The sequence below is a fragment of the Podarcis pityusensis genome (genome assembly GCF_964106645.2).
Source record: "Podarcis pityusensis genome assembly, chromosome: 5".
NCBI lineage: Eukaryota > Metazoa > Chordata > Lepidosauria > Squamata > Lacertidae > Podarcis > Podarcis pityusensis.
The window spans coordinates 33,053,023-33,062,378 of NC_138032.1; positions in this window are offsets into that span (position 1 = coordinate 33,053,023).

Genomic DNA, 9,356 nt, shown 5'->3' on the forward strand with positions numbered 1-9,356 from the left:
CGCAGACTCTGTTACTCACAAAGCCTGCTCCCTTTTAAGGTGGAACGGAAATATCCTAACATCCTCCCCCTTTCCGTGTAACCTGTAGTACCTGTGGTTCAACCCAATTGCAACCTTTGTACATAAACCTTAAGTTGTTCTTTGTTAACAACTTTAGACAACAGATCAGCAGGAATTTCATTTCCTGGCATGTAGGACACCTGAATCAGTCCTTTCTGAATACACTCCCTTGCACGATGTAGCTTAATCTGCAAGTACTTGGTTCTTTGCTTGCAACTCTCGGAGTTCAGCAAAGCCAAACAAGATCTATTGTCTTGATACACTTGTACAGGACATTTCACAGAAACCCCGATGTCCTTAAACAGTTGCATCAACCATTCACAATCCATGAGTGAAAATGACAGGGCATTGAGTTCTGCTTCACAGGAACTTAGGCTCACTGTCGTCTGCTTCTTGCACAACCAGTCAAATAGGCAGTGGTTGTACATGTAGCATACTCCAGAAGTGCTTGTACCATCCGTGGTGTCACTTCCAAAACTTGCATCAGCAAAGATTTCAAGACCTCCAGTCTTCTGACTGGTGAACCTCAGCCTGTAGTGCATAGTCCCTTTCAAATAGCGGGCTATGCGCTTCAGAGCTTTCCAATCCTGAATCGTAGGATTGTTGGCATGTCTGCTAAGCAGATTACAGCTTACAGCTATGTCAGGTCTTGAACATCTGGCAATGAAATTCAGCTTGCCTAGAATGCATCTGTACAGCGTTGTGTCAGAAAACGCTTCAGCAGTACTGTCTACCTGGTAACCTGTCACCATCGGTGTGTCTGCTGGGTTTGCATCAACCAAATTCAACCTGGTTAACACATCAGCAATTTTCTGTGTTTGGTGTACCAGAAAATTACCTGCTTGGTCCTTCTCCACCTGCAGAGAAAGATAGTTGGATACCTCACCAAGATCCTTCATGTCAAAGTGCTCCTTCAGCTGAGCTAGGGTGCTTTGGTAAAAAGCCTGATTCTTCCAAAACATCAGAAGATCATCAACAAAACATAAACAATACAGTTTGTTTTGCCCCTCCTCCTTGACAAACACACATGGATCAGCTTTGCCCTGGTGAAAACCTAGAGAAAGCAACGTCTCAGTGAGTTTTGTGTTCCAACACCTGGCACTCTGCTTGAGACCATATAAGGATTTCCGCAGTTTACAGACCATTCCCTTCTGTATCTCCATCCCATCAGGTGGAAGCATAAACAGCTCCTCGTTCAAAATCCCGTACAAAAAAGCTGTATTAATGTCATGGTGGGAAACATGCAGTTTCTCCTCCGCAGCGACCTTGAGCATCAGCCGAATGCTCTCATATTTGACTGTGGGTGAGTAGGTCTCGTGGTAATCCTGTCCTGGTACCTGTGAAAAACCTCTGGCAACCAATCTGGCTTTGTGTCTGACAACCTTGCCATTCTGGTCTGTCTTGGCCTTGAAGACCCATTTGCTGCCAACCAGTCTCATTCCTGGGACTACCGGTACCAGTTCCCAAGTTTGGTTCCTGTTCAAGGAATCAACTTCAGCCTTCATGGCATTAAGCCAAGGCTCAGCATCTTTAGAGGTTAACTCCTGAACCTCTTTGAAGCTTGAAGGTTCCCACACCTTCTCTGAGCTACTAAGAACAGCAGTTGCTGTCTTAGCAAACTCATCAGCATACCTCTTTGGAGGTCTGCCTTTGGTCGCCCTTTCAGACCTACGTACTAGACGCAAGTCTTCTGGACTCATCTCCTCCTTCTTAGGAGAAAATTGACCAATGGTGAACAGTGGTTCTTCCAGTTCATTGTCAGACGCATCAGATGGTCTGACTGAGGCCTTTGCGCTCTGGTAGTCTGCTGTGTCATCACTGTCACTGACACCAGCAGCAGCACCGCCCACTGAACTGGAATCCGAACTCTGATCATCATCATCATCCTCATCATCATCATCCTCATCATCATCATCCTCATCCTCAGCAGCTTCCTCAGCTTTAGCTGCTTGCTTGACATCACCTTCATCCTCCTCTGGGTAACTCTGGAAAATTCCCACATTTTCCCCCCACTTAGGATTGTACTCAACACTCCTTGTGAACTTAATGGACTTAGAGTTAGTCATCCATACCCTGTATGCACCTTTTTCGTACCCCATGAACAAACCATGTGCCCCACGCTTCCCAAGCTTGTTGGTTTGTGGGGAGTGTACCCACATGTCAGAACCAAAGATTCTCATGTGTTTGGTGTTGGGTTTCTTGCCAAACATCTTCTCATAGGGGGTACAGCCAATGGGTGATGACAATCTGCGATTAAAGGAGTAAACCAAATTCCCCAAAGCTTCCCCCCAAAACTTATCAGGGAGATTGGCATCATGCAACAAGGTTTTCATTCCTTGCAGCAATGTCTGATTTGCTCGCTCCGCAAGCCCATTCATCCATGGCGATCTGGGCGTTGACATGTCATGCTGGATTCCCTTCTCAGTCAGGAAAGCTTCAAACTGCTGAGAAGTGAACTCCCCGTCTCGATCGGTAAACAAACAACCGATACGTTTACCGTGCACATTCTCCAACCAAGCACAGAATGCCTTAAACTTCGGAAACGCTTGCGATTTCTGTTCGAGCAAAAACACATGAATGTACCTGGAAAAAGATTCAATTAGAACCATGAAGTACCTTGCTCCCCCTAAAGAGGGCGTAAGTGGACCAACCAGGTCCGCATGCACTAGCTGGTAGGGCTTGGAAGCCTGCCTGCTAGATTCCTTGCCTTTTGGAGCAACCTTCACCTTGTTCTCTGCACAAGATACACATTTCATGTGAAATTTACAGGGTTTGATGTTCAAACCCTCAACCACCTCTGGCATCTTGGCCAGTGCCTTCCAAGAGAGATGACCAAATTTTCGATGCGCATCGTGAATGCAACCTGCATGAAGAACTTTGTTAGTTTGAGCAACACAACAAGAATCAGCATTAGATACAACAGCAGTGTCATCATAAGTTATATGGAACAAACCATCCATAAACTTTGCATGCAAATAGTCCTCTTTGCCTTTATTGATGACACAGACGCTCCTCTTGAAGGATATCTGAAAACCACGCCCAGTAAGCTGTGGGACACTTAGCAAATTGCTTGCAGCGCCTGGAACATAAAGTACATTACTGATGGTTGTGTGCAAACTTGCAAGTTTCACAGTCCCTTCTCCTGCGATTTGCAACGTCCTTCCATCAGCCAGGTGGATCTCACCTTCTTGAGGCTTGAAGGAGATGAACAGGTGGCGGTCCTTCGAAACGTGGCGGCTCGCACCTGAATCGACAATAAATCTGCCTTTGGCTGTTGGAGCAGTCTTTTCAGCAAGCAAACCCTTGTTTTTCACCGGCGTGGGCCTTTTCAGCTTGCCCCCCTGCTGCTCCTGGCCACCAGACGTGCCTTTAGCCTTTGGTGAAGCAGTGCCAGCAAACAACGCTTTGTTTTTCCCTGGCGCGGGCTCTTCACCCTCCCTCTGCTTCTGGCAATCTGCAGGCATCTGTCTTTGTTTACCTCTGGCCTTCCGGCCTCTGCAAAGATGATGACCTTGGTTCCCACGAGAAACAGAGCTCTCAGCTGCCGACTCCTTGGCTCCCCCTGGAGGCTGGAATGCTGCCTGGGATGACGTGACGGTCAGCTCCCCCTGCAGCTTGCAACCGGTGCCCTCAGCATCCCTGCATTCACTCGCATTCTGGGAAACAGCTAGGACCTCCGATGCAGTCAAATTCTGGGCTGGGATGACTGGCTTGTGAGCCTTCATCAAAGCATTCCACATGCCACGTGCAGTCAGATTGCCAGCTAGCGTCTTTATCTCCTCCAGAGAGACGGACAAGACGATTACGTCTATCGCCCTCAAATTTTCGGCCTCCCATTTCTCTGTCAGAGGAACTGGGGGGGCTCAGAAACGGTATGCCACACCCCAAACTGACGCAGCAAAGATTCACACCATTTTGCCCAGGTTTCATAATTCTGCCCATGTAACTTAGGGCAGTGAATGGCCTGTGAAGCTTGGAAAAACTCCATTTCAGCCTTTCCTTTGAGCCGGGAGTCTCTTTATGTCTTCAAAGACTTCTTATCTTGGCAGCTCATTAATCACGAACTCTCTGGCTTGGCTTCCAGAGCCATTAATCTGCCGGAGTTCCAAAGGCTCCTTCCGAGGTAAACAGAAAAGCCTCTCTTTCGCTTTTGACATACCTCTCATACGCAGTCTGTTGCAGCTTTACTCTCCTGTAGGTGCTGTGAATCTGGGCCCGAAACCTTGTTGTTGGGATACTGCCAGGGAGATAGCGTCCATCTGAGCCCCAAGCCGGCTGCCGGACGTCCATCGATCTCTGTAGCCACGCAGATCCAGCAATTAGCGACACGAAGCCTTGGAAATAGACTGCCACATTCCAGGCTCGTGCACATCCTTTATCAGCAGAAACACAGCCAGAAAGCTTGCACCGCAGAAGAGCAGAAGAGCATATTTACAGACTTTATTTAGCGTTGAACAGAACAAAGAAAAACATGACCGTTCTTAGTCAGCGTCTCTGCCCGACTGAAATCGAAAGGAAACAGCAAGCATAAACATCCTGTGAACAGGACATGCGCAGACTCTGTTACTCACAAAGCCTGCTCCCTTTTAAGGTGGAACGGAAATATCCTAACAGGTAAATGGCATTTCCGTGTGCTGCTCTGGTTCACCAGAAGCGGCTTAGTCAGGCTAGCCACATGGCCCGGAAGCTGTCTGCAGACAAACGCCGGCTCCCTTGGCCTATAGAGTGAGATGAACGCCACAACCCCAGAGCCATCTGTGCCTGGACCTAACAGTCAGGGGTACCTTTCCCTTTCCCTTTACTGTCCCCCTTCCCAGAACCCTGGGAACTGTAATTTGTTAAGGGTGTTTGCAGCAGTAGTTCTGCAACAATTAAACAACAGTTTCCAGGATTTGGGTGCGTGTGTGCTTTAAATGTATGGCATATACAGAACTATTATTTCTGCCCAACCTGCAGGAAAGCATTCATGGAAGTTTCAGAGCTTCCTTGCTTCCAATGGAGAGCATCCCAGATCTTCCTAGTATTCCCTGGTGCCTATACCGTCTCTGTGGGTTCCAGCAGGAGACTGGCAGGATGGATTCTGAATAAGATAGAGAAGCATGAGGAAGTAAAATTCTGGCCTCATTTTTGACACATCCAAAATGGTTGCTTGTAAAAAGAGAGGTATAGAAACTGTGTTTGGATGTAAGGGGTTGATGTGTGGTATGTAATATTCTGCAGTTATTGTAATCCTGGCCTTGTAGCATCACCCCTCCTCCACACCAAATTAGCATGCTTGTTCCATTTTACACACAGAGGGAGGAATAAAAAGGCAACATATCTCTTCTTCACAGTTTTATGCACCTTCTCTTTTTACAGATGGCTTACACGTGTTGAGGTTCTCCGTGCTAGTGTAACCTCTCCATTAAAGATCCCACTGTTGACAAGGAGAAAGGAATTCATGAATTTACCATTCAGTCCATCCGTATCGTTTCTCATGATATTTATGCTGAGCAGGATGAGATGCTATTCTAGCACTGACCTTAGCCACTCTATTATCCTGGAAAATGTTGCTGCACCTGTTGCCAATTTTAAAATGAGCAGTGGGACTGTTCTAAAAACACACACACTACTCAGTTTCTCAGCTCTCCGTAACTCTCTCACACATACTCACAGATTTACAAGACCATCAAAGGAAAGATTTCTTCACCCTGTGTTTGTGTGTGTGCCTCCCCCCCCCCCGCCCAAAGACAGAGCTAATTCCTCCTTTATTGGTAAGCTAAACTAAATGTAGCAAAATTACGAATCACTCAATGCTAGCAGAATACTAGCAAATAAGCCCTAGGCCACAATCCTATGCACATTTACTTTGAAGTTGGTCCCGTTTGAACAGCATGTGATTGACTTTTGAGTAAACATCCATTGGATTGGATGATGAAGCAAAAACAACACAGGATGTGGTGGGGTAAGTTTAAAACCAAGGTGGGACCAATTTCAAAGCTGTCATTGATGAGAACTGGAGAGATAAATTTGGGATTCACAAGCAAGTCTGTTGAACTCCCACCACCAAGGGTATTGGATCAATTCTGCCTTAAAACCTACTCACTCCCTTCTGCAGAGCATAACTCTTTTAAGTATATTTAGCCCTACCTATGTCCTGTCAGTTGTTAAAACAAAATTGAGAGCAGTCTTCCCAAAAGAACATCCGTCCCCAACAGAAAGGACATTATCTTTTATTGGAATAATTTGTGAAACATGGATAAAATGCCTCCCCATGAAACTACCCGAAGTGAAATGCATCTACAGCTATTTTCACCAACCTGCCCACTACATTTAGTATCAATAGATATTTAACATGCTGGGTTATGCTTGGCAGAGAGAGACCTTACGGCAGGCTTCCTCAACCTCGGCCATCCAGATGTTTTTGGTCTACAACTCCCATGATCCCTAGCTAGCAGGACCAGTGGTCAGGGATGATGGGAATTGTAGTCTCAAAACATCTGGAGGCCAAGGTTGAGGAAGCCTGTCTTACGGTGTGGGTTCCTCCTGATTGTCCTACTTGTCATTGTGTCCTTAAGTCAACACCTCCACCATGCTGATGAGCTTCTTGACTTACTGAAACAGCTGAAGCCCTCCAGTTGGCAGGTTTTTTTTTGGGGGGGGGGTTACTCTAAGATATTTTATGCCCACAGTATTGCCTGTGTACCACATACTGTAGTTATTAGAAATAAAGGAAGCTGCCTAATACCGAGCCGGATAATTGAGCCATCTATTGTCTATGGTGCCTCGCCAGGGTTTCGGACAGTGTCATCTCCCAGGCCTACCTGGAGATGTTGGAGATAGAACCTGCTTACAAAGCAGTTGCTCTACCACTAAGCTGTGGTACATCCCCAAGAGTCCAAGACATGAGCTCCATCTCTGTGATGGTTTGGAGCAGGGGTTGTCAACCTGGTCCCTACTGCCCACTAGTGAGCGTTTCTGGATTCTAGGTGGGCAGTAGGGGTTCCATGGCACAAGCTGAATCCTCCTTCCATCGAGCACTGGTGGGCGGTAAGGAAATTTTACCATCAAGAAAGATGCATTAGTGAGGGGTAAGTATAAAAAGGTTGACTACCCCTGGTTTAGAGGCTGGTGAGACCCTATTATTGGGTTCTCTTCATTTGCACAATCAGAGAATAGCACTCCACCACTTTTTGCAACATCACAAAATATGCTAATGTGCAGCTCTCAGAATGCATGCTGTTCCACTGATGTCCCTAAAAGTAGTGATGTAATTGCTTGTGCAATTAGACCAGCTGTGAGATATCAGAAGTTTCATGCTTTTATCCCCTAGTGCAGCATCCACAACTGTCATTATGGACAGTATAGCAAATTACTTAATAAATAATTCTATGTGATTAATAAACTATAATGTCTTGAATTGGGTGACAGTCCTAAGAAGCAAAAACTTATTTGGATTCCCCACCTCCCTATAGTATTATGTTAATGGACAATGTGGTTCAAGGCAGGCTATTCCTGGAAGATTTATTTCCCACTCAAGGGTCACTGGGTTATGTGACTTCTACAACCTAAAAAGAGAAGAAAAAAATCCTCCACATGGAGAAGTGTGCAGTTTCGCTTTGATCCGACATGGCTCATTGCTTTTTTGAAATGGAAATTATAAGAGGGAAAAGGTCACATTCCTGCCTTTACTTGGAGTTATTGACATAAGTCTGACATCAGTGGCAGTCAATCTAAAAATATCCTTTTTCTTTTTTTCTTTTTTTGCTAGAGGGGTGCATGTATGTGTGACACACACACCAGTTATAGATTTGGCATATCTGTTGCAGGAATGGATGTATCCTTAGAGATCGACAGCCTACTGAACATATTTGGGTAACACATAGTCAAGTTGAATTGTACAGTGTTGGTGTAAGCAAGAATTTCTATAATTTTTAAATAAATAAAATCTTTGAGAAGGTATACAATAATGAATTAGAAGCATTCAATCACATTTGATATAAAATAAATTTATACATTTAAAGCAAAAAGTATCACAATTTCTATCTGATGAAAAGGAACATTAATCGGTATCAAATTCTACAGCTTCTGATGTCCAGAATCTTTGAAATCTAAGGGCATGAGGTGATCAAACTTTCTCTAAATCACATGCATTGTGTAGAGGGATGGGGATATGTTTAGTTTTAGCTTTAATGTTGGTAAAGACAATAGATACCCAATATGAGTCATACTTAGAACAGGCTTGTTTAAATCAATGGACTAGCTGAGTAAGACTAGCACTGCATATTTCCCATAGTGAGAAATCACAAAGTGACAGAGCACACATTTTACATGCATAAAGTCAAAGGTTCAATCCCTGGCATCTCCAGTAGTACAGATGTGAAAAAACTCTGCTTGAGGTCTAGACTACTCTTCACCACTCTGGTGTCCTCCATATATTTTGGGCTATCAGCCTCACCCCACTGTAGTCCAAAAATGTCTGGAAGACACTGAGTTGGAGTAGACAATTCTGGGCTAGATGGACTAATGGTACTGTTTGGTTTACATCATAAAATCCCATGCCAATTGTTATTTCCAAAGACAATGCTCACTATGTCCCAATATATTAATCTTCTCATCATCATTCACAAAATGCAACTGAATACATTTATCCATTTCCAGAGCTTTAATTTGATTGAACTAAGTAAATTTAAACAAGAATAGTATCTAGAGGACATTTTGATGACTTTATGCTTTTGTGTCATCTTTAAAAAGTAATTGTCACTGATAATTTTGTCATGTGCAGTGCAATCCTATTGCATGTTTGCTTAGAAATAAGTACTGTTATGTTCAATGGGACTTTCTTCCAGTTAAGAGTGCATAGGAATTCCATATCAGTGAGTTGTAGTGTAATCTTAATGATATTTGCTTGGAAGTAAGTTCCCCTTAAATAACTGGAACACACTCCCAAGTACTACATGGGTACTGGTCTTACATACATAATGATGTATGGTCAAGAAAGTGCCTCAAATTATTATTAATTATTTTCAAGGCAGAATGGAAGAAGGCTTGCCATTTTATTGCTAGCACAAACTGAAAGCTGATTTAGAAACTTTTATTCAGATTGATTCATCCCAAAATCTAGATAGGAATTCCATATCCAACAACTTTTCTGAATATGCACTGGGGATGCATGATTTACATTTACAAACAACAACATCTACTAATAAACATAACATGCTGATTGAGAATGCAAGGATGCTGCTTTTAAGATATCTTTGTAAATCCTCTGCATGCAATCCTTGTTTATTTACATATATTTACAGTAAAAAATGTGA